This window comes from Protopterus annectens, chromosome 14.part0 (assembly GCF_019279795.1).
Source record: "Protopterus annectens isolate FY-2018-M chromosome 14.part0, PAN1.0, whole genome shotgun sequence".
In the NCBI taxonomy this organism is placed as follows: Eukaryota; Metazoa; Chordata; order Ceratodontiformes; family Protopteridae; genus Protopterus; species Protopterus annectens.
The window spans coordinates 994,043,315-994,069,582 of NC_056748.1; the positions used below are offsets into that span (position 1 = coordinate 994,043,315).

The following is a 26,268-nucleotide window of genomic DNA, read 5'->3' on the forward strand; positions in this document are numbered from 1 at the left end:
TAAAAGTACGAAAACACAGAACAGCAACTTTTTTCCCAGGGGAAAAAAATCGCTGTTCCAGTACAAAAAAAAACATACTTTAAACTTAAACTAATGCCTCACCCCCCAACATAGGGGGCTGTGCCCCCCACACCCCCTATTTAAATATACAAACTCTGGTATCGCACCACAGTGGAGGAAATAGCAAAGCCCCGAAAATGGCCCACAGATTTTTTCCCTGGGAAAAAATCGGTTTGCCATGGCTTTGTTATTTTCATATTTCAAACATTTGAGTTCGATATTACAACGTTTGGACTCCTGTGAGTTCGACGTTGTAATATAGACCCCCATATATATATATATATATATATATATATATATATATATATATATATATGATGTTTACTGTCACAAGATTGAAACCCACAATCTTGAAATGCATAATCCCAGTAGCATAATACAGATGACCAAAAAACTAAAGACCACAATGTCAAGAATTCTGGACTGCCCCCGACACACACACACACACACACACACACACACACACACACACACACACACACACACACACACACATACAAACACATGACTCATGCTAGCACTTATTCCTGGATTTACACTAATAGGGAGATTCAGTGTTCATGATTTTTAGACATTGTGGGTTTCAGCCTTGTGACAGAAAAAACGTAAATAAACCAAGGGTACATGATGGCACAACAAGTCCTCAGCTTGAACAGGTCCCAGTTTATTAAGGAAACAACACTAATAATCCACAACAAACAAATGAAGAATCCAAAACAACAAGTAGTCCAGAACGAACAAGTTAAGCACTTTCATCTGTCTAATGCAGACTTCCTCAGAACTGCCAAAATAAAATCAATTTCCTTTTTATATTACGTTTTGGCACCAAAAACTTTTAAAGTAGTATCTACCTAATACATTGCTTATACAGCTATAATAATCACAATAGAATGTATATATTAATAAATGCTATACTAACACTACTAATTCTAACTGTGCAAAGCAATCCTTTTACTTAATAGTTCTATACGAACATAAAAAGTTGATAGTACTACTTATGTCACCTACACGCTTATAATATCTAAAAAATTTTTGAACTTTTTTTAAAAAACATTGTTAACAAATTCATTTAAAAACTTCATAATCCTGTCCTTAGAAATATGCTGTGTATCCTGAATTGGTGCTACATAATTTAATGCACATGTATAGATATATAAAAATGTATAAAATATGTATAAAATATGTAAATAATGTTTACAATATTTAGAAATGTAAATAAATAAATAAATACATTGTAAATAAATAATAAATTAATTAATACATTAATTAATAAATGTATTCCAGGCTTAAAAATGGTTTTATACTAATGTAATCGTTGATGCCTGGAAACCTAAGAGCATCCGTGGATATTTGCCATTTACTCTCTTTCATGGCTAACATACCCTTTACATCGCCACCCCTGGTGGTCAACTCCACCTGATCTAAAATAGTGAACTTAAAATTGTGCGTGTCCCCATTTTGTACAATGTGTCTACATAGGGCATTCTTCTTATCTTTCCTCTTAATACAATACATGTGATCGTATATACAACGTTTTAACTGTCTTTCCATTTTATCTATGTAGAACGCAGAACAAGCCTCACAGGTAGCGATGTATACCACAAATTTAGTGTTACAATTTCCTGCTCTTCCCTTAATAAATGTTCCATTAAAATTTTTTAGTTTAAATCCTTCTTTCCCGTTTATATACCTACACTGTTTGCATGCACCACATTTCACAGTAGCTTTCCTCTTTATTTCAATATTTTGGGTATTACTTTCAATCATCCTTTTCAAATTTGGGCCCATTTTGTAAACAAACTGAGGAAATATACCAACCTTCTGTGCTATATTTTCGTCCATAGTAATTAACTTCCAATGTTGTTTGATAATGTTCTCTGTGTACTTCACAACAGGTGAATTCATTAATACACATACCCTACACATTTGGTCTCTTATATCCTTGCTTTTTTGTACAATAGTATTTCCTAGTAAAGGTTTATACCTCCTGTCCCATTCTGAACTAATATACCTGATTACATCATTTAATAATGGTTCTGGGTAACCTCTTACAGTAAACATGTCCCTGATATTTTGTAATTCTTGATTCATTATGTCCTTAGTGGAAGACATTCGGGCAGCACGTATACATTGCCCTTTAAATATATTTTTAAACATGTGTGTGGGATGGTTGCTGTTGAATTCCAAATAGTCATTCGAGAACATATATTTTCTATATATACTAGATACAAAACCATCGTTTCCGTGACTAATATAAGTATCCAAATAAGCAATACCTTTAAGGTTATAATTGTATGTGAATTTTAAAAAAACTGTTGTTTGATTAAGATATATAATAAAAGGTTCAATATAATCTACAGGACCATCCCATAATATAAACAAATTGTCTAAAAATCTTGAATAATACTTAACATGTTTGAAATATTTACAATTAAATAGTTGTTCCATCTCCCATTCTAACATAACTAAATTTGCGTATATGGGGCACAAAATGCCCCCATAGCAACACCTGTTGTTTGTTTAAAGAATTCGTTCTCAAAAAAAGATATAATTATGGTCCAATATTAAACCTATCATATCAGTCATGAGGTTAATTTTGTCCCATTCAAAGTTTGAAAATGTTCTTAAACTATTACTAAAATATTCTAGACCAGTCTCCTTCGGGATGCATGAAAACAGGTCTATGACATCAATAGTTAAAAAAACAAGATTCTTATTCCAAATTTGGGTTGTCAATTTACTAAGAAACACCCAAGAGTCCTTAATCAGATGGGTAATATTGTTATATACTGGTTTGGCCCATCTGTCTATGGCAACTCCTATAGGAAAAGTCTTAGACTTGTTTCCTGAAATAATCGGTCTAAATGGTGGACTTTCCAAATTTTTATGTATTTTGGGAATTCCTATAATAGAGGCTAAAGTAGGATGTTCTACCTTCAAAAATTGATATAACTCATCAGTAATCCTATGATCAATATTGTATTCTTCTAGGGCCAGATCAATACGTCTGTACCCGATGTTCACTTCATTTAGGGAAATGGCTTTGTATTTACCAGATAGATGTAATATTTTGTATATTTCATTGATGTAATCTAATTTGTTGTAAATAACGATGCCACCCCCTTTGTCGGGTTTCATGACCCTCACTTGGTGGTTGTTGATCAAAGTTTTCAAACATGTTCATTCTCCTATGGTTAAGTTGTCCTTCCATTCCATACTTTGTCTCAAATTCATTCTATAAGTCCTATAGAAACTATAAATATCCTGACTAACAATTTTCTCAAAACTCCCTACAACAGGGTTGCTGATGGGCATGTATGTGCTTTTCTTCTTGAGAATATTAGAATTCCTTTTACAACTAAAACTGTTTTCTGATTCATTCTTGTCAAACTGGATAGCTAAATTCAACCTGCGACAAAATAATTTTACTTCTGTAATTGTATCCACTACATTTATGTCAACTGTAGGTATAAACTTCATTCCTTTAAAAAATAGTTTATAGAAATCTTCAGAAATGCCATAATTGGTATAATTAAATACTTTAATTTGTCATTACTCAGAAAGAGATGATGATTCAGAAAACACGTGACAAAGAAACTATAGTTCAAGGCAATGATCACTATCATGGAAATCATTTTTTTGTGAGTAATGACACACAGTCACCAGTTATTTTAAGAAAGAGTCAAGGTTCAATAGAAAGTCTGGAAACGGAACCTTTTGAACGTAAAGACAATATCATTACTACTTACAATGGTTTTAAAGCCTATAGTTATATGTTGTGGGCATTGAGGCAAAGGGAGGTGCTTTATTATTAAATGCTCATCACTTGCTGGTAAGTTGGGCAAGTCAGCTGGAGCTGCCATTTGACAAGACTCAGAATAGCCAAGCACATAGGACAGTGTCCTGAGAGTTGTTTTTGTGTGACATGTGTTCACCATCCAACTCTGTATACCAGTGTAGGATGCAGATGTGAAGTGTAAATGTACCTGTTCAAGACCTCAGTAGTTGATGAAGCAGCAAGGAAATGCATCCAAAAGGTGACTGGCCATTGTCATAACAGTAACCTTGCAGCTTGCTGGTGGATCCAAGACTTAAAATAAGCCATTAAGTTATAGAAAAAAATCTTCCATGCAATACTATCAACAGGGTCTCTGGATTTGTCAGACAGGTACTTATGTTCTTGGAAGGTAGCAGCCATGGCAGTCATCAAAGCAGAGATCTGTGTAAAGGAACAGCTTGACAAGACTATAGAGAAGGATTTCCAGGTAGCCTCAGAGAGGGTCTAGCAAACCATCCGGAGACCTGGTGTCATGGTTATTAACAAATTTGGGGAAATGGTGTCCTTGATGGGAAATGTTGTCATGACATGGAAGGAATAGCTTCCTACTGAAATGCTGACACTAGTAATGTCAATTGCCAGTACATCAAAAAAAAAAAAAAAAGACCAGAAATGCATGCAAACAGCATTATTGAACATTGCCCTTCTCCTTTAAACTTGCATTTTTGCATGATCAAGCCCCCCCCTGCACCCCTAATGTGGGGAGTAAGCCCCCACCAACACCCATCAAACTTATATATACCAACTTCAAGATCATCATGCCTTAGAGAAAATGGAATAGTCTGAGAAATGGCAATCTCAGATTTGGGCTCTATAAGTCTGAATATTTGGCTAGCCAGCCTCCTAATTACAGGACTCGGTAGTCTGAGTCCTGACCATGTTTATGGTTACCAGAAGGAATACTTTGAGGAATTACAGAATGCAGTGGACATACCCTTGTTTGAGAAATCAGTGCCAGAAGCAACCTGTGGGATCTGGTCTCCATGGCAACTACATAGTCCCATTGTGTCAAAATTAAAGACGTGGATACGATATGCTCAGCTACACTGAAACCATTAGATTATGCTGGTTGTTACTGTAATGCCCATTCTCAGATCTACAAATCAGGGGGTTTTACCCGTAATTTCAAAAAGAGGAACAGAATGATTTGTTCCAGTTATATAAAGCCAGTTCAGACAAAAAGAACCACGTTCAATGAAGAAATATAGAAACTTGGTGAGAGGGTGAAGCAGTAGGAGCTTGCTGACATGTGAAAAAGACAAAGGGAGTTTGCTGCTGGGAGTCAGGGTGCTGGAAAAGAAACTTCATCTGACACTTGAGTCTAAGGTTTATGAGCTGCAAAGCAGATTTTTGTCTTGGCCATGGAAAGTTAATTAACTTAATTTCCTTGCATGGATATTTGTGGTGCCACCAGAGTTTGCAAGTATGGGCTCCATATGGTTTCTGGACCTTGAGAAGGTATATCCCTGCATGCACTGAAATGTATTGTGAGAGGTTCTAAAACAGTATCTGATCTCTGGGCTTCAAATAATTATTATTCTGTACCTGTATTTTATGGAGTAAGCGTTTGTCAGTATTCTCAGCAGTAGGTTAAATGCATTCAATGTCAGCATAAGACTCTGCAAAATGTGTGTCTTGTCTCCCTTCCCCCGTTCATCATTTTCATGAATACCTGACACTTGGAGAATAACCAGGTTGAGGACATAAAGGATGCAGCTTTGTTTGGTGATGACAATATCCTACTGGCATTGAGTGAATATGGTAAATAGCATGCAGGTGAGTACTTCCTTGTTGAATGTGAATGGATTTATGTCAACTCACTGAAGGTAGTTAAAAAGTTTGATAACTATTCACCGAAACTGCCTTCAGGGAACATCAAAGGAAACCTTTTTTTGCAGGGGGTAAGCCCCTCTACACCTTTCATGTGGGAGGCACACCTTACAACCATTAGACTAACTCCACTATCAGTGAAAGTAGTTTTGGTGAACAGTTTTTGAATATTTTGCATTCACCGAAAGTTCCATAGGTGACCTCACATGCCCCAGTGTGAGGCCTTTAAGATAAAATGATATCACGCACAAGACTGATGTCATGGGAAGAGTATATTATTCACTGCTGGTTGGGGGGGGGGGCAGGTACCTTACTAAAGGAGTTTGGATAAGTTGGTGTCTTTGTTCATTTATGAGACTAGATGAGATCAGGAGACTGAGCACAGGATGTGTTTTGAGGTACCATTACTACTGTAAGTTTGTGTCTTTCGGCTTTTTCCCGGATAGGGGTCGCCACAGCGGAACTCCGGTCTGCTAATGATTGGCAGTAGATTTTTACATACTGGCTTGCCGGGCATAACGCACAACCTTCAACGAAGGAACGGCCATTCACGCATGTCGCCACACAGAAGACGCTCTAACTGAGAATCGAACGGGCAACGTCTAACTGTGAGGTGACAACGCTACTGCAGCATGGACTATTGTATTGAGGTACAATTACTACCATAATTATAATGGACTATAGTAATGAGGTACAATTACTACTATAATTATAATGGACTGTAGTACTGAGGTGCCATTACTACTGTAATTATAATGGACTATAGTATTGAGGTACAATTACTACTATAATTATAATGGACTGTAGTACTGAGGTACCATTACTACTGTAATTATAATGGACTGTAGTACTGAGGTACCATTACTACTGTAATTATATTGGACTGTAATACTGAGGTACCATTACTACTGTAATTATAATGGACTGTAGTACTGAGATACCATTACTACTGTAATTATAATGGAGTGTAGTACTGAGGTACCACTACTACTGTAATTATATTGGACTGTAATACTGAGGTCCCATTACTACTGTAATTATAATGGACTGTAGTACTGAGATACCATTACTACTGTAATTATAATGGAGTGTAGTACTGAGGTACCACTACTACTGTAATTATAATGGACTGTAATACTGAGGTACCCTTACTACTGTAGTACTGAGGTACCATTACTACTCTAATTATAATGGGCTGTAGTACTGAAGTAGCATATGTAATTATAATGGACTGTAGTACTGAAGTACCATTACTTCTGTAATTATAACAGACTATCATAGTGAGAACAAAGCTGAAGTTACAGCAGGAATCTTTCATTTTGCTTAGGCAACAAAGAAAGGTATTCTGTGTATCTCCTGTTACCTAGCCACGTCTCAAGACATTTTGCCTCACGTGTAAATTTCCATTGTATGTGTCACACGTCAGCAAACTGACACCACCTCATCCTGTCATCAAACTTCTATGTTTTCATATCGAAAATGGCTGTTTTTGGCTGAACAGGCTTACTCTTAACCTGACAGGTAAAACCAGCTTTATCATATTTGAGTTCAGATTCAGCTTACTAGAGAATTCAAGTCCTTAGAATTGTGCTGTTTGGGAAAGAGTGAACCTCTGAATATTAACAAAATTATCTAGTAATATTTCTAATGTGTAACTTTATGCATGGTACGTCACTGATAACTTGAGGAGTCAATTTTCAGTGGTGATTTTTTTTTTTTTTTTGTTTGAGAAGGCATGGCACTTATAACGTGTTAGACATTATAGCTTAGATGTTGCACTGTTTTGTTAGCAGGAACATTATGGATAATGAGTGATCACTTTGACATCACTAATGCCCATAGTCATAAAATTTGGCAGGAAAGAAATTTTCATGCATTAATGTTATCACTTACGTTTCTATATTTTATTTTGGTACTTGGTTCTAAAGAATCTTCATTAGTTGTGAGATGGTGGATATGATGTATATTACAATGCATTTTTTCACTTTCGTAAACATTTGAGGAACTGCTGTGTTCGTATTTCATGTGCTGCTCTCCATATGATGATATTTTAATTTGAAGGCATATCATGCATAAAGCACTTTTTCTGACATTTAGCTTAAATTTCAGGCCTGTATAACTGCTGTCATCAATGTTGTTAGTTTCAGGGCTGAGCTGTGAACTTTGTAGTCTTACACTTGCTCATTGAATGTTTATTTTACCAGCCTGTATTTTAGTCACATGACAGACATTGCTAAACTGGTTTCTATGTATGCATTGTTTTGAATTACTTACTGTGCCTTCCTGAAGGAAGGAAACAGAACCTAATTGTACCTTATGTAGTTTAGGATATCCTTGATACATACAAACCAGTACTGGACAATATGTAGGAAAGGTACATTCTGACACAGGACTGAAGCTCCCTGCTTTCTTCTCAGGTACAATTGTATATCTTTAAGAAAAATACATTTTTGAATGTATTACTGTCCTGGATGGAATGGCAAATATTTCTACTAATGCCAAATTAATTTTTAATAAGATGTTCTTCCTGCTTATTTTTCTTATCAGATGGATACGACTTTAACTATAACCTATCACACCTAATTTTAAAGTTAAGTTGACCCTTTCTTGTTTTGGGATTTCAGATGTGAATTTAGCAATCAGACATTTATTGTGACTTTAGTTTAATTGGATTTTCTAAGTCCCATTGTTTATAATGTTTACATTTCTATTGATTTTCTTTTCATTTTTCCATTTTGAGTAACGGCATATACTCAACTTCGTAAACATTCAATGCAACATTAAATACACTGGATAAATTTATCACAGTATGTCAGCTGGAAAAGTAAAATTATTTGTTGGTATTTATTTGCAGGAAATTAATGGATGAGGCTGTTGCTTATGTGAGATATCCAAACTATGTATTCAGTATATAAAGACGGTTTAGCTAAATGCTGGATTCATTACAATCAGTTAAGCTTTATCAGGCACAGATAGGTGTGTGTGTGTGTGTGTGTGTGTGTGTGTGTGTGTGTGTGTGTGTGTGTGTGTGTGTGTGCGTGTGTGTGTCTGTGTGTGTAAAACCTATATAGACAGATGAACATTAACTACATAATTGTCTCTTTCATGCCCAGCCTGCCCATAAAAAGAATGTTGTGTTAGCAACACTTTTTTCTTAGTAGAAAAAAATGGTTTCACTAGCATGTTTAATCACTTCTAATAGTACATGAATGTGGACAGATTTCAAATCGTAAGGCAAAATAATTTATAATGAAAGGCTCTCCAGGTACTAGCGGTGCCAGCCCGATCAGATGTGTATGCCATTATGTCAATTGACCTGTCTTCCAACTGTGACCATCTTCATTGTTAATGATACAAAAGGCAACTGAAAAGAAAAAAAAAAGTAATAAAAGGGAAATGCACTTAGAATCAAAATGGTAGTTGTACTATTGGTTGTAAACAAGTACATTTAAAAACTCAAGTACTAGGCATGTATGTCACAATCTGAATTAGTAATCTACATTTTTGTCCTCTGTTTTGTATGACTGTATCTATTTCTGATTTCTTGTCATCCAGTTGATTGTGCTAATCTTAACTGATGACAAATTTTTATTTGTTCGGTTATTCATAATCAGTAGCTAACAGTGAAAGTGCTGATAGAGTTGAGATAATCACAATTGCATATTCCCTTATTCCAACATAAAATGATCAGTGACTGTTGGAAGAAGATATATTTGATACTTTTGTGCTGCAATCATTGAAGATGTGTCTATTGTCTTAAAAATTTATTGTATTACTATGTTTTATTTTATATTTCCACAATCATTGATGCCTGGATTTAGAATAATAAATGCAGTGGAGAGCAGGATTTTGGTGGGTCTCTTTCAATGAAATATGGTTTGTTGAAGTCTTGTATATTCATTAGAAATGCCTGCTGATCATTTCAATAGTGTGACACTGCAATCTGAAACTATAATGAGCAACACTTTTCAGTCACTTTTCTGACATCATATATGGAATTTTCTGTCAATCGTGAAAGTGTTAAGAGTTCTGAAACAACTTACTGCGGCTGTATTCTGAGCAGTCCTGTTTTTAAATGTACACATTACATACCTCTATGCAGTCATAAAAAAATTTTTGAGAGAAGTAACATTCTGCCACCAATGATACAAGAAACAGACGTAAACAAAAAATTCAAGACTTGTCTGTCCTTTTAACAGCACAATTGATTTAGGTCACATTTAAATGAAATTTTAATTTTAAATAAATGTAAAGACTGTATGGTCCTGAATGTCTCAGTAAAGACTAGTAAGCTCTAAAAAGTCAGTGAGTACTCAGAAGCCATGTAGTTGAAATGTTTGTATTTCCTTAAGGGATCATTCTATATTTCTCATTGGTGCTAGGGTTTCTTTTGGTGCTTTTCCTATTATGTTGTTCAGTGTGTCCTTTTCATTTGTCACACTTAGCTTATTTGGGCAATATTGCAGTCACCCTCATGTTACAGATATAAGGCTTTGTAAATCAGCTGTTTTCAGAAAATAGCCAAACAATCCACATTAATTGTAGTGATGAGCCCATAAAAAAGTAAACATATGTCTATATAAATCAATTTGAATTATTTGCTGTACAGCTAACTGTGTTTGCATTCGTGTCTGGAATTTCTCAGTAAAGACTTATAAAATTTAAAATGTCAGTGACATTCAGTAGCTAAAATACTTGTATGGCCTGAAGGGACCATTGCATATTTCCCATGAGCTTCCTTCTTAGAAGGCTTAAGGCAAAAGCACAGAGATGAAAGGGGCAAATAATCTGGATGCAATATATCAGGCAGCACATTTGGATATCTGTTTTTATAATCTTCACTGACATATTAGATTTGAGGGCATTAGGACCTGGTGCTTCTCCTTAGGAGGGGAAAGACCATCAGATTTCTGGATTTTTTTTGTTTTTTTGCTGTCATGTACAATGTGATGGTGTTAGACCTGATGACTCTCCTTAGGAGAGAAAGTAGGAGCACCAGAAATTGCTCCTCAACCAATCACTGAGGGGCACTAGACAGGGGATTGGTGCTGGGCACCAAATGAAACATCTATAGTTCTGGCTTAAGGTATTACACAGTGATGTCTATGGTTTGCCAAAGCCTCTTTGGATGTTTCCTTGTCTGTTATTCTGTGTGACCTTTTTTATGTTTTTGTTGAGTTTAAATGGAACATTCAAAGTATGTAGACCACTAAACAGAATAGAACAGAATAGCAAACTAGTGCCCCTTAGCAGACATCTATTTTTCTAAACAGGATTGTGAAGGAGAAACGCAGTAGAAACAGTAGAATCACACTGCAAACTTGTCATAAATAAAAACATGAGGAAGACAGACAAGGCAACAGCAAGGCTTGGGCAGGTGGGATCACTCGTCTGGATGCCAAACACTAGGAGATTTGCAAACATAATGAGCAAAATTGTGACTCTGGTAACTGAGTAGTAACGCTTTCTTTTACTACCTGCTTGTTAAATGTGTTCTGCAGTATTTATTAGCGTTTATGTTGACTAATGCTTTTATTCTGCACTATCTTCTATAAACCTGCATCAACACATTCTCCCTGTTTTGTCCATTTTCTCTCCTTCAGAAGGATTATGCTTATTTTTATATTTTTTTGGACTTGGGAAAGAAGAGCAAATATTGCCTTCACTAAAACCCAATGTTTCTTTACTTTTCCTCGTCCCACTATTTGAAAATGTATATAGAGTACAAAAGAAATCTAGACTTTTGATGCGTGGATAAAACTGAGAAGTAACTAGAAGGCAAAGATATCTAAAGGCATATCAAACCTTCCAGCAGATCACAGATGATGAGATACATAGACAGGCATTATTGGGGAGAGGGACTGTGAAGACCTACAAAGTTCACTAAAAATCCCAAACAAAGTTTGTTGACCTCTGGGAAGGCTATGACTAAATAGGATAATGTTTAAGGTTTTTTAAGTTTCATAGTTTCATAGTTTAGTACTAGGCTATCTGCCCTGGGGCATTTATAAGCCTAGCCATAGTGATGTGGCTTTTGCCACCCCATGTAATGGTACAAAAGTGTACAGAATAGATTTAGAATACTGTGCCTCTGTCTAGTAGTGACACAGTGAAGACCCCCTTACATAATAGAATTAGTTTACTGTGCCTCTGTCTAGTAGTGACACAGAGATGACCCCTGGGGTAAACCTACGATCTCCCATCCACTCGTCAAGATTTCTCTTGAAGAGAGTCAGCAAGCGGCTCTGCCTAACATGAACTGGGATTCTGTTCCAGAGTATGGGAAGCCTCTGAGTTATGAATCTGTCCCTCCAGCATGTCCTATTCATACTTGTGCTGAGGTTTAAATCTTTAGCTCTCGTGGTTCTGATGGATTTGGATTTTTTGAGGTGGAGCATGTCCATCAATTCCTGATTGGACATGGCCTTGTACGTCAGGCACAGATCACCTCTGAGTAGGCGGTATGCTACTGAATAGAGCTGGAGTTTCTTTAGTCTGGCAGCATATGACATATGTTGGAGACCCTTGATCCTCTTGGTGAGGTACTTTTGGGGTCTCTCTAGCTGTTGCAAGTGCCGGGTGAGGTACATACCAAATGGGGCATTGTACTCAATCATGGGCCTGATAAGGGAGAAGTATAGGGGTACAATAACCTCCTTTGATCTGGATGTGAATCCCTTCATGATAAAGTGGGCAAGGTAGAAAGTCTTTCTAACCACTTTGGCAATGTGTGTGTCAAATGAGAGGTCACTATCGACTTGGGTCCCCAGGTCTCTGATTACTTTTTCCATACTCAGTGGGTTACTGTCTATGTGATAATTTATGGGTACTTTGTTTTTCCCAAAGGGGATGACTATACATTTTTTGGCATTTAGTTTAAGGCCATGACTCCAGCACCAGTTATCCATTTCAGTGAGACCTTTCTGTAGGATGTATGTGTCAGCTGGTGTATCGACTATGGTGCCTAGTTTGCAGTCATCTGTGAACTTTGTCAGCCACAACCCTCCCATGTTTGCTTTCACATCTGAGAAATAAATGCCGAACAAGAGGGGTCCCAGGACAGAGCCCTGTGGGACACCACTTGTGACTGGCTTTGAGTCTGACATGGCTCCAGCGATTTTGACTTTATGGGTTCTATCCTTTAGCCAGTTTGCAACCCATCTTATGACATATGGATTTACATTTAAGCTGCTGAGCTTGTCTATGATGCCAGAGTGGGGTACTGTGTCGAAAGCCCTAGCCAAGTCCAGGTAGGCTGTATGGACTGCTTTGCCCTTGTCAATGGCTCTAGTGACTGTTTTGAAAAAGTCAAACAGGTTCAAAAGGCAGGATCTGCCCTTTACAAAGCCGAACTGGGTGGGATCAATTGTCTGTAAGTCCCCAATGTCTCTGTTTATGAGTTCCATAATGATTCTTTCCATAGCTTTGCAGACCAGGCCGGTTAAACTTATGGGGCGGTAGTTACCAGGGTCTGCAGAGGTGCCTCCTTTGTGGAGTGGGACCACTGTTGCTGTGCGCCAGTGTTCAGGTACATATCCTGTAGTAAGGCTAAGGTTAAATAGCATTTTTATGTGCGGGTTTAGCTCCTCTTGGAGTTCACGTAGCACGCAACCCGGGATACCGTCAGGTCCCATTGATGCTGTGTTTTTAGCTTTGCTGAGGGCAGTTCTCACCTGGACATCTGAGATGACAGGGAGGTTACATTCAGCTGCTATAAGTATTTCTTCTTTTGGGGGTGAGGGAAGGGAGAAATTTGCACTGAACCTGTCTGCCAGAATGTTGGCAATATCTGTGGGTTCAGTGTATTTTTTGTCATTGTGAACTAACACTGAACATATCTGAGGGTTTCCACCCAGGTTTCTAACATAGCAGAAGAAGGCCTTGTGGTTATCTTTAGTGTCCATAGCGATTTTTCTCTCAAAGTTGGCCTTGGATGTTTTTATGAGAGAACGTAGCTTTCTACTAGTGCTGATCAGAGATGCCTTCTCTTTATGGGATTTTGCTCTGTCATGCAGTAGCTTCCTTCTTTTGTTATACAATTTGTTTATGGCTGGGGTCCACCAGACAGGATGCCTGCCCTTGTTGGAGAGGGTCTTGGTTTTATTTGGGATTGCATGATCCATGCATTCTTGGAGATGTCCGTAGAAAGCATTTGTGAAGGATTCTGCATTGTGAGATGTGGTTTCCACTAGCCCAGTGGGCTTAAAGGATACCATCTCAGTTTTAAGAAGTGTAAAGTCGGCTTTTGAGAAGTTTTTCACTGTAGTCCTTTGTGTTGGGGGTGGAGGTGGGATATGTATATCCAGGGTGATTAGTTTGTGGTCAGATCTCACTAGTGAGGGGTATACTTCCGGTGTGGAGCACTTTGTCCCCATGTTTGTGATGATCAGGTCTAGTATATTATCCCCCCTTGTGGGAGAGGTGACTAGCTGTTCCACTGCATTTGAATTTATGAATTCCAGGAACCTTTGGGCTAGGGTGTTTGGGCTTGAATAATGCACCCAGTCTATGTTAGGGTAGTTGAAGTCTCCCAATATGATGGTGTTTGGTGAGACATTCATATCCTCCAATGTCTTCAGGAAGGCTGAATGGGGTTCCTGAGATTGGGAGGATGGTCTGTAACATGCTACCAGTTGTATAGCAGTTTTGCCTATGGTTAGTTGCACCTGGATGGTCTCTGATGCTTCATGTGTTGCCACTAACCTGGAGGTGTGGGTGTCCTTGATGAATATGGACAATCCCCCTCCCTTTTTGGTTTGGCCTGAGTTTTGGGGCTGAAAAGCATGATACGAGGTATAGCCTGGTAGCGCTGGGGTGCTCTCAGGAGCCTTGAACCAGGTTTCAGTTACTGCACAGACATCGATGTTCTCCATACTGAGGAGTGCTTTGAGAGCCTGCATCTTGAGATTTAGACTTCTGGCATTGAGCAGCATTACCCTTAATTTTTTTCCATTTTTGTTTTCTAAGGAGGTCGGTTTGTCTTTTGAGCCTTGCCTAAAAAAGGCACTATGGGGGTGGCAAGAGCCTTAGCCAATATCCGGTAGCCCAGTGGTGACAGATGCAAGCCGTCCCTTGCGAAGCAGCGTGGCTTGTCCAGCATGTCAACCCAAGCAGACAGACATTGGATCCCCCTAGAATGACACCAGTATTTGAGCCAATTATTAAAGCTGATCATCTTGTCTTTGTATTGTGGCATCATTCTTGGTAAGGGCAAGATGCTGCTCAGGGTCAGGGTCATACCAGCCTGGGCTACATAATCAGAGACCTCCTCTATGTCTCTTTTCATGTAGTCCAGGGAGGTACATCTCAGGTCATTCACGCCTGCATGGACAATGACGGAGTCATATTTGTACTTGCTTTGGAGTGACCTGAGTGCTTGTGTTATGTGGCTCATCTTCATGTTATAAAGTGAAAAACTGGAGGATTACTAAATTCTGTATGCATGGGTTTACATCTTTTTACCATGTTTCATACTGTACACAACAGGTTCATAGGCTGACAGATTCATAGATTTACATTAAGCCAGCAGTATCTTAACCATTGTGGGCTTAGCTAACAATGCTGCAGAACAACCCTTAAGAGGGACTTATTAGTCACAATAAGTGCAGGGTGTTTAGTTTATCCAAGAAAGAGCAGTTCTTTAGACCTTGAATTCTTTTAGGAATAAAATGATGGGTTCTTTCTAGTTAGGAGAGTTGTTTGGATCTATGTATGCCAAGTAAAGCATAATATGCTGGGATATGGGAAATAAGGGAAGAATAAAAGAGAACACACCTCATAAGGGAAGAATAACAGAGAACACACCTCATAAGGGAAGAATAACGGAGAACACACCTCATAAGGGAAGAATAACGGAGAACACACCTCATAAGGGAAGAATAACGGAGAACACACCTCATAAGGGAAGAATAACGGAGAACACACCTCATAAGGGAAGAATAACGGAGAACATACCTCTTGACTTTGCAGATTGTTGCCTCATATTTTTGGCCTGTATTGCATAGAATCTGTGTTCTTCTAGCAAATCACTGGAATGATCTCAGGAATTAAGTCACTAAATAATCGCATAAAGTTGCACTCAGTGGCGACATGCACCGTAACCCAGGCCCTTCCACTACTATACCCACTGCTACAAACCTACAAGGACCTAATATCCCCTGGAAGCAAAAACCCTCTGGCTTCTTCTTAATACTCTGTATAAACATCCGCATCATCATGAATAAAATTAAAGAGCTACATGCCTCTCTATCTTTTTATAACCCTGACAGTGTGGTCCTAACCGAGACCTGGCTCAAGCCCCACATCCAAGATACCATCATATCCCCTCCTGGCTACAAAATCCTTAGAAGTGATCAAATTGCTAAAAGAAGGGGGGGGCATTGTCCTACTTTACAGGCACAACCTTACTCTCCAACAAATACGTAAGGATATCCCCACTTTCGGCTATGCAGAAACCCTGTTTGCAAATATAAAATGAAACCATCAGAAACAGCTCAAGAGTATAGGTGTCTGCTTACCACCAGGCAACAATATTGCTACCCTAGAGTCCATTTTACATTCACCGTCCTCCCACAAGAGACACTTATCCTGGGGACTTCAACATTGATTGGGTGTCTATCATGGCATCCCCCTGGAGTACCACTTAAACCTATTAAACTTCACACACCTTATCCAAACCCCCACCCATATAGACAAATGCACCAAAAAGGAATCCATATTAGACTGCATCCTAACCAACAAGCCTTCATCGGCCAATATATCTGGTACGTTACCCGACTCCCTCAGTGATCGCTTACCCACATTCATACTAAGACAGCACACAAAACCCATAAATCCCCCATCCTACTTTCTATCCGGAGTTCCAAAAATTTCCTACCAGACCAATTCATCAACACCTTAAAAAAATAAATTGCTCATCTCTTAAAACTCTACCATTAGATGAAGCCGTGGAGTACTTTAATACTATCTTCTTAGGTACCCTTAATCTTATGGCCCCACAATGTATAATTTTTACTAAAACCAGCCCAGCTCCCTGGATCACAAAAGACACAAGATCCCTACACAAACAATGAGACAGAGCTTGGACAACCTGACGTACCAACAAAACAAGTACAAATCAACAATACTTCCTAGAGCTCAGAAACAAAGCAAAAAAACAAATGCGTAATGACCAAAAAAGTTATATCCAGCTACAAAAAACTCTCTACAACAATCCACAAAAATTCTGGCCCACAATCAACCACATTCTCCAACCAGGCAAAATCACTTCCCCAAACCCTAACATTGAAGGTGATAATGATATTGCCACCCAGTTTAATGACTATTCCACCTCCTCCGTCTAAAAGTTATTCAACAATTTCCCCACTACTACTGCAAATACCCTAAAAATACAAAACTATCACCATAAGACCAACTCCCAATTCTCTCTTAAACCAATTCCAACTGACCTAATTTGTAAACACCTTGCCAAATTGAAACCCACCACTCTCGCTGCTAATAAACTCCTCGCTGATTACCTCAGGATTGCCATGTCTGCCATCGCCTACCCTATTTCCATACTCATCAATTGATCCATAGCTAAACACTGTCCCCTGTCTCTGGAAAATTTCTTACGTCATCCCCCTACACAAAGGTGGTTCCTTGACAGAACTTAGCAATTATTGCCCCATAGTTATACTATCTCCCCTATTAAAAATCTTAGAAAAATGTGTACACACCCAACTACTGAATCATCTTATTCAATATAACCTGCTAGCAAATTCCCAACATGGATTTTGGCCAGACCATAGTACCACCTCTGCCCTTATATCCTTTACTGACCACATCAACTAATAAAGAAATCTCAGTAACTTAGTATCTGTTGTCTTCCTAGACCTGTCAAAGGCATTTGACACGGTATTCCACTGCAAATTACTATCGACTCTCTGAGCTCAATCTGGATAATTCCTCTCTACTGTGGTTTAAAAATTATCTGTCCCTCTGGCAACAAGCTGTTAAATGGCATAACTCTCTCTCCCCTCTCCTCCCAGTGGGAAAAGGTGTTCCACAAGGATGCATTCTTGGTCCCTTACTATTTTCCATCTTTACCAATAACCTGCCCTCGGCTACCTAGCAAACTAATACAGTACAGTATGCTGATGACACCACCCTTATTTGCTCAGCCCCCTGTTTACAATTACTCCAAGATATAACCCATGAAGCCTTCACTACTATAGAAAAATGGCTAAATTCCTCCTAACTCATACTAAACCCATCTAAGACCCAACTCATGATAACCCACCAATCCAAAACTTTCACGTCTACCTTGTCATTCTCAATAACATCCTTCAATAATACTCTTATCACACCAATAACTCAATCCAAGCTACTAGGTATAACTGTTGCCAAAAACCTAAAATTCGACAAACATATAGCACTAACAATTGCCAAAGTTCATAAAAAACTAGGTTCACTCTACCGCTGCAACAGCTTCCTCCGACAGGAATCCCGAATCACTATCTCTCGTACCCATCTACTATCCACCTTACTATATGCTTCCCCAGTAATAACTAACCTAAACAAATCTGACCTTCTGAAACTATTTACATGCTACAATAAAACCTAAAAATTTGTAACCAATGCTAAGTTTTGTTCTCACCATTGCCTTTCCCTAAGACAACTAGGATGGTTAGAACTCCCTAACCTCCTAAAATACAATCGACTTCTTCTGACTCATCAGCTGCTATACCAATCAAACAAAATACCTGCCCTCTATGGTCTGCTCACCTTCCATAATACTGCACGTCAACTAAAATCTTCCAATACCACCCTACTGACTGTTACCAATTGCTTACATAGCTTAGGCCAATCTCTTTATTCCTATCCAGTTGCTAAGGCCTGGAACTCCCTACCCCATCACATTGGAGGTCTAAATAGTAAACATACTTTCAAAACCCTACTAAAAGATCTCCTATTCAAAACTTGGATGTGGTCCTGTACAGAACCAGACTAATTTCACCTGTTCCTGACTTTCAACATCCCTAGATCACAGGTGTACTGTGTAGTTTCAGTTAGTGCATAGTACTGTGAACCAGGTGTTTAGGCCACCTTTATAGTTATGATTTCTAGTTTATGACCCTGTTTGTCTATGGCAACTTCTTTTTGAATTTAAGTTCAAGCAATTGTATATTTGTTGTGTAATATCTTGTTTAATTTGTTTCTCGATATTCTAACCAATGTATGCGACAACATTTGTAAAACTGTGATATTACTCCTTTTATATGTTCTATGCTCTTTGTACAAAATAGCTATGTTCATATCATTTTTTATTATGTTTATTTTTTTTTTATAATTTTTTACTATGTATCTGGAGCTTTTTTCCCCCCGGGCCTCTGCTGGAAACGGTCACCTTGTGTCCTGTCGGATTAACCTGGTAAACAAATGGAAAATAAATAAAAATAAAAACATAAAATAAAGTTGAGTTTCAGACTTCATGTCCTTCAAGAAAATGCATTCTTAAACAAACCCTGTTATTCTATCAACATTCTAAGTTGATAAGAGCAATATTTAAAATCTGTCCCTATTTCTGGGCCTTTGTCCTCCCATTATGATTACAGAGGCAGAAGGATTTTCTGACAAAAACTGAAGATGTGCTAATATGAAGACAGCTCAATGTCTGTGTAGATTCCTAAATCCCAGATTATGGTATCAAGTCTTAATTCCACTTATCTAATACTGTACAGAAACCCTAATTTTATAAAGGAGGCTGTACATTTCTTTGCATTTAGGATGTAATCGTGATTAGAGTACCAGTTACTACTGTGATCAAGGGCCTGTTAGAGAATTACTGAATCGGAGGGAAAGTGTAAGTCACCTGCAGATTTAGATAGTTAAAGCCTGTTAGCAATTGCTTGTACTTTAGAGAAATACATTCCAAAGAGGAGAGGGCCCAGGCATTAACTTGAGGGGGTGACACAAGTTGCATTTTACTTTTTTGAAGAGAGTACTATTTATTCTGAGTTTTCAGTTAGGTTAGCTTTTTCATGTCAGAGTGGGGAATGGTATCAAATGCTATGATTTAGTCAAGATTATTAGTGTGAGGATAGGAAATCCTTAATCTTGTCTTTTGATGATTTTTTCAAAGAAGTTAACAAGATTAAGGAGGCATGACCTACTATGGCAAAAAAAAACTGCAAAGACTCTAGAATTGGCAGATCATGTTTCTTTTTATTGACTAATTTCATCTTCCATGGCTTTACAAATAAGGCTAGTGAGACTGATAGCCCTATAGTACCTATGTTAGCAGGGATACTGCCTTTACGGGACTGATGTTTCTCCATTATTCAGGTGCATAACCTGTAGACAGTCTTTGACTGAAGATGTTTAGGGGATGCTTGGCTCCATAATGATTAAAGCTTACTAGTAAACAACCTGGTATGTTGTCTGACACCAAGGAGTTTTTTTTTTTTCCAGAGGGAGGCTGAAACTTTAAAAATATTAATGATGGGGGGTTGACTGAGCTGGTATGGATGGGATCAAGTAAGTGTAGCACAATTAAAGCTGTGTTTGCTAGCAAATACGTTAGCTAAGGATTCAGGGTCAAGTATAGGTAGTACCATTTACAATGAATTCACAGCATGGCAAGGAATATTGTTATACATTTTATATCCCTAGCTAAAAATGCCTTATTGTTTCTCAGTGTTGGTGACTCATAGATGGCCTTGGCTCTTCTCATCATATTTCTGAGTTCTTTACTAGTCTGGTTAAGCTTTGTTTTATGAGCTGGCAGGGAGTAAGACTTACATAAGGCTAAGAATCAAGTTTCTTGTTATATCATTTGTTTATTCTATTATCCTATCAAAGCAGACATTTGATGCATTTGTTTTGCATATGATGGAATGGAAACGTTTTCTAAATACAATGATTTAATAGGTAATAAAATTCCTTGGTTATGGCTGGGATGTCAATGTTTAGGGATTCGGGGTGATTTCAGCATTAATTTTCTTCAAAAAGATCAATAAAAGGCTGGTTTTGCTGACTCCCTGAATGTAAAAGGATTATTGTAACTAATGAAACAAGTCATGAGGAAAAAAGATGATGGTAAAATGGTCTGATTTAACTCGGATAGGGAATACTTGTGAGGATGAGCAGGGGGCAAAGGAGTTAGTTAAGAGAATGTTTGGCCGATTATTGCATCTTATTAAGAATACGTTAGATTTGACTTCCAGTATGGACAGCTGGTATAGGCATTTGATATGCTCCTCTACAGACATAGAAAGGAATCTACAATTACTATAATGTAAACATTTGCTTAGCTGGCAGTGATTTGGGACCAAATTAAATCAAGGTTGAGGCAATTTAGGTTGAGACACACACATATGTGTGGATGTGGATGTAATTATAATGGACTGTAGTACTGAGGTACCATTACTACTGTAATTATAATGGACTGTAGTACTGAGGTACCATTACTACTGTAATTATAATGGACTGTAGTACTGAGATACCATTACTACTGTAATTGTAATGGACTGTAGTACCGAGGTACCATTACTACTGTAATTATAATGGACTGTAATACAGAGGTACCCTTACTACTGTAATTATAATGGACTGTAGTACTGAGGTACCATTACTACTCTAATTATAATTGGCTGTATTATTGAGGTACCATTACTACTGTAATTATAATGGACTGTAGTACTGAGGTACCATTACTACTGTAATTATAATGGACTGTAGTACTGAGGTACCATTACTACTGTAATTATAATGGACTGTAGTACTGAGATACCATTACTACTGTAATTGTAATGGACTGTAGTACCGAGGTACCATTACTACTGTAATTATAATGGACTGTAATACAGAGGTACCCTTACTACTGTAATTATAATGGACTGTAGTACTGAGGTACCATTACTACTCTAATTATAATTGGCTGTATTATTGAGGTACCATTACTACTGTAATTATAATGGACTGTAGTACTGAGGTACCATTACTACTGTAATTATAATGGACTGTAGTACTGATACCATTGCTACTGTAATTGTAATGGACTGTAGTACCGAGGTACCATTACTACTGTAATTATAATGGACTGTAATACAGAGGTACCCTTACTACTGTAATTATAATGGACTGTAGTACTGAGGTACCATTACTACTCTAATTATAATTGGCTGTATTACTGAGGTACCATTACTACTGTAATTATAATGGACTGTAGTACTGAGGTACCATTACTACTCTAATTATAATTGGCTGTATTACTGAGGTACCATTACTACTGTAATTATTATGGACTGTAGTACTGAGGTACCATTACTACTCTAATTATAATTGGCTGTATTACTGAGGTACCACTACTACTGTAATTATAATGGACTGTAATACTGAGGTACCCTTACTACTGTAGTACTGAGGTACCATTACTACTCTAATTATAATGGGCTGTAGTACTGAAGTAGCATATGTAATTATAATGGACTGTAGTACTGAAGTACCATTACTTCTGTAATTATAACAGACTGTCATAGTGAGAACAAAGCTGAAGTTACAGCAGGAATCTTTCATTTTGCTTAGGCAACAAAGAAAGGTATTCTGTGTATCTTCTGTTACCTAGCTAGGTCTCAAGACATTTGGGCTCACGTGTAAATTTCCATTGTATGTGTCACAAGTCAGCAAACTGCCACCACCTCATCCTGTCATCAAACTTCTATGTTTTCATATGGAAAATGGTTGTTTTGGGCTGAACTGGCTTACTCTTAATCTGATAGGTAAAACCAGCTTTATCATATTTGATTTCAGATTCAGCTTACTAGAGAATTAAAGTCTCTGGTGAACGATGGATAACTTCCACCATCTCATCCTTTGTGGAAGGGCTATTACGACCCCTGGTGGATGATATTCCTGTTATTTTGAAAGACTCATATCAACTTATTGAGTTTCTTAAAGGTTTTGAGGTAGACATGAGGGGAACAATTCTGTTATTAGTGACCATGGATGTCAAGAATCTTTTCACCAGTATTCCCAATGACTTGGGACTTCAGGCCATCAGAGAGATTCTTGTTACCAATTCAGGCTATAGTAGCAACAGACAAATCCTGATTAATTGCCTTCTTGAAATGATACTTGACAACAATGTCTTCTTGTTTCAGGACCAGCTGTATTTGCAAAAATGGGGGGTTGCCATGGGCACCCCCTGTGTGAATAGTTACGCTAACCTTGTAGTCCACCATTGGGAGTTGAACCATTTGTTTAAACATGTAGACTACAACAAAGTTAGAATGTATAAGAGGTTTGTTGATGACGTCCTTTTTGTATGGGAGGGGACAGAAGCAGAATGTTTGAATTTTATTACAGAATTAGAAACGACCACTACATTTTTAAGGTTTATAGCTAAAATATCCCCAGATCAGGTACACTTTTTGGATCTAAAGTTGGAATTTAATGCCAACAGGATTGTTACCTCTTTATATAGAAAACCTACCTGCAGGTACACACTCTTACGTTTTGAAAGTATGCACCCCAGGTTTACCTTCAAAGGGATAGTTTTAAGTCAAATGTATAGAATTTGTAGAATATGTAGCGATAGGAACATTCTATTTTTAGAACTTAGTAATTTGGAAGGTTTATTCAAACAAAGGGGTTATCCCCCTAAGTTAGTAAGTGAATGTAAGCAGGAAGTTATCCTGAAAGTATTGGGCAGGACAGATGAGTTTGTTTCTGTTGGGAGCATTCCTCTATCCCATACAATGAGAAATGATAGGTTCACTGATAGACTGAGTTACGTCACTAAATATACCAGTGATGTTGTCCATCATAATAAAATCATCAGTAGAAATTGGAATGTTCTGATCACTGATCCGTTTACCAGGAAAATTGTGGGTGACCATCCAAGGTTTAGTTATAAGACATGCCATAATTTGAAACAAACTTTATGTCTAGAACAGTCTTTTTCATTAGGTAACAATCTCAGTGTTCCACAGGGGATTTTCCCTTGTGGACATTGTCATATGTGTCCACACATATCCAAAAATGTCTGTTTTTCACATCCTGATGGATCTTTTACTTTTACACCCAGATTTTATAGTGATTGTAACAGCATCAATTTAATCTATTTAGCAACATGTGACTCTTGTGAAGCCTTTTACGTAGGCCTCATGAAGAGGAGACTTCGTGATAGGATCTACAACCACTGTTACGACATCAAGAAAGGCAATGAAAGTAATGCCTTGGCTAAGCACATAGTAGAATATAATACACATAGGTTTAGCTTTATGGTCTTGGAATTATTGGCCATTAACAATAGGGAAGGAGATAATATGAACCAGTTGGCTGTTAGGGAACTCAAATGGATACTTATATTGAAAGCGCATATACACCCAGGTATTAATCAGTACGTATCTGTTAAACCTGTTCTCAATAACAGGAAGTTGTAATGCTGATATGTATTTCATGATATCTGGTCTGAGCTTCTTTTTATGATCTTACCTCCCTTTATGTCCACTTATGAGGGTTGACAATAGATGGTTTAGTATTTAATTTTTTCCATCATTTGTTAGGTACACACATTATGTGTTTTTGTTGGATTTAGTATGTTTTTATCTATTTTAGTGATTAGGTTTCTTCAAGGTTAGTGTGTTTTTTCTGACCGTACACCCTGGATATTTTTTATTTTCTTTTTTATTTTTAAAGTTACCAGTACTTAGCTATGACCTAAGATTTTGATATTATGTGATTTATGACCTTAATGTGTCTGTTGGTTATTTTTTAGGCCACATTAGTATCTCAGTCGCTGTTGCTATTTCTCCACTTCCCATGCCAGTGCTGCAGTTAGATATTGTTCTCTGCTTGACCTTTTGTATGTCCTTTTCTATTTGCCTTGGACACACAGTAGTTCATGTGTCCCTAGAGGACCATGAATTTGTACAACAGTCATACTCTTTTTATTTAGCATGTCCCATGTCTGGCCTTTATAGGAGTGGTAACTGTCTGATTTAGACCGATAACTCCTTTTTGTTTCAAGATCCTTGCTTCTGCATATATTTAATTTAGATTTTGTTTACGCTTCATGGAAATTTCATGATTTGATGTTTCAGATATAATCTATGTATGGTAGATGTTTTTGCCAAATGTATACTTGTTTTATATCTATACTATACATATCATTGTAGTTTATTAGTTTATTCTTTACTATTGTTATATATGCGGCACATCAGCCCATAATGTGCGATCACCGCTTAGACAGAGATGAGTTCGGGTGTATACTTTGGTACTCCAGCTTGGCCCAACGGTTCTCTGACAATGTTGCACAATGTGCGCATGTCTGTGGAGGCGGAGTGGTCTTTTCACCGACTATATGTTGTTTATTTTTTACCTTTTAGTATCTCATCTTGATGCTGTAGTTGGGCTGTTTGGGCCACTCAGCATTAGTTTAGACAATGACTCTTGATAAATATGGAACTTGATGGCATTATGTTGGCGGAAAGTTGCTTTTGAGAATCCGCCAACAGTTGCATGTTCGAATGTCTTTCGTGTTTGTAAACAGCATAGGTGAGTAGGCTGCCCTTCACATTCAGACTGTTGTCCGTTGCATTGTACCGTACTTATATCCTGGATCAGTTCTGACTGCAGGATAGTTTTTTATAGAGTATGTCTGCATTCTTGTGGTGTCGCTTTAGGGATTGTTTGTATTTAGATAGCGACCCTAGAATAAGTTGTGAAATATGCTTTAGATGCATGTGTAAACTGGAATATGGGTTGTTTACATTCATCTCATGCTGTTTTTTGTTTTGATCATGATCTCGTACTATTATACAGTACTGTGAGACAATTGTTTTAGTCAGTTTATGCCGTTACACAGCGACAGGCTTCGCTGTCTTATTTAAATATTGTTTGGTAAAGGCATTCATGTTTTAGTATTCATACTGTTTTTAGATTATTTCAATACTGTCTCTTTAAACAGATTATGGAGGGAAAGATTATGTGTTAGTAATTAATCAATTATTGTTTAATTTATTGGTTTGAGCGCCAAAAGTTTTTGTATATAAGCTTGCCATTTTTAATGTTTTATTACACCTGAAGAAGCATAGTATAGCTACGTGAAAGCACTTGTGTTTTTGTGCTCAATAAAGAAGATTTTATCTCCAGTGAGAATCTTCGTGTGGTGACTCCAGTGGATTTTGTGTTACTAAGAGAATTAAAGTCCTTAGAATTGTGCTGTTTGGGAAAGAGTGAACCTCTGAATATTAACAAAATTACCTAGTAATATTTCTAATGTGAAACTTTATGCATGGTATGTGACTGATAACTTGAGGAGTCAATTTTCAGTGGTGATTTTTTATTTTTTTAATTTTTTTTGCTTGAGAAGGCATGGCACTTATAACGTGTTAGACATTATAGCTTAGATGTTGCACTGTTTTGTTAGCAGGAACATTATGGACAATGATTGATCACTTTCACATCACTAATGCCCATAGTCATAAAATTTGGCAGGAAAGAAATTTTCATGCATTAATGTTATCACATACGTTTCTATATTTTATTTTGGTACT

The 26,268-nt window shown here is 37.5% G+C and overlaps 1 protein-coding gene across 3 annotated transcripts in view; it reads left to right on the top strand.

Annotated features, from left to right (window-relative positions):
* LOC122789381 overlaps positions 1-26,268 on the top strand; it is a 475,956-nt gene that overhangs the window by 212,507 nt on the left and 237,181 nt on the right. Inside the window, exon 1 of one of the 3 annotated variants that reach the window (XM_044056786.1) lies at positions 7,170-7,249. The exons of 1 other annotated variant lie outside the window; for it this stretch is intronic. The gene's annotated coding sequence lies outside the window, so the exon portion shown is untranslated. Of the gene's footprint in view, positions 1-7,169; positions 7,250-8,019; positions 8,146-26,268 lie in introns of those variants that run through there. One more of the 3 variants, XM_044056784.1, reaches the window with a different exon arrangement.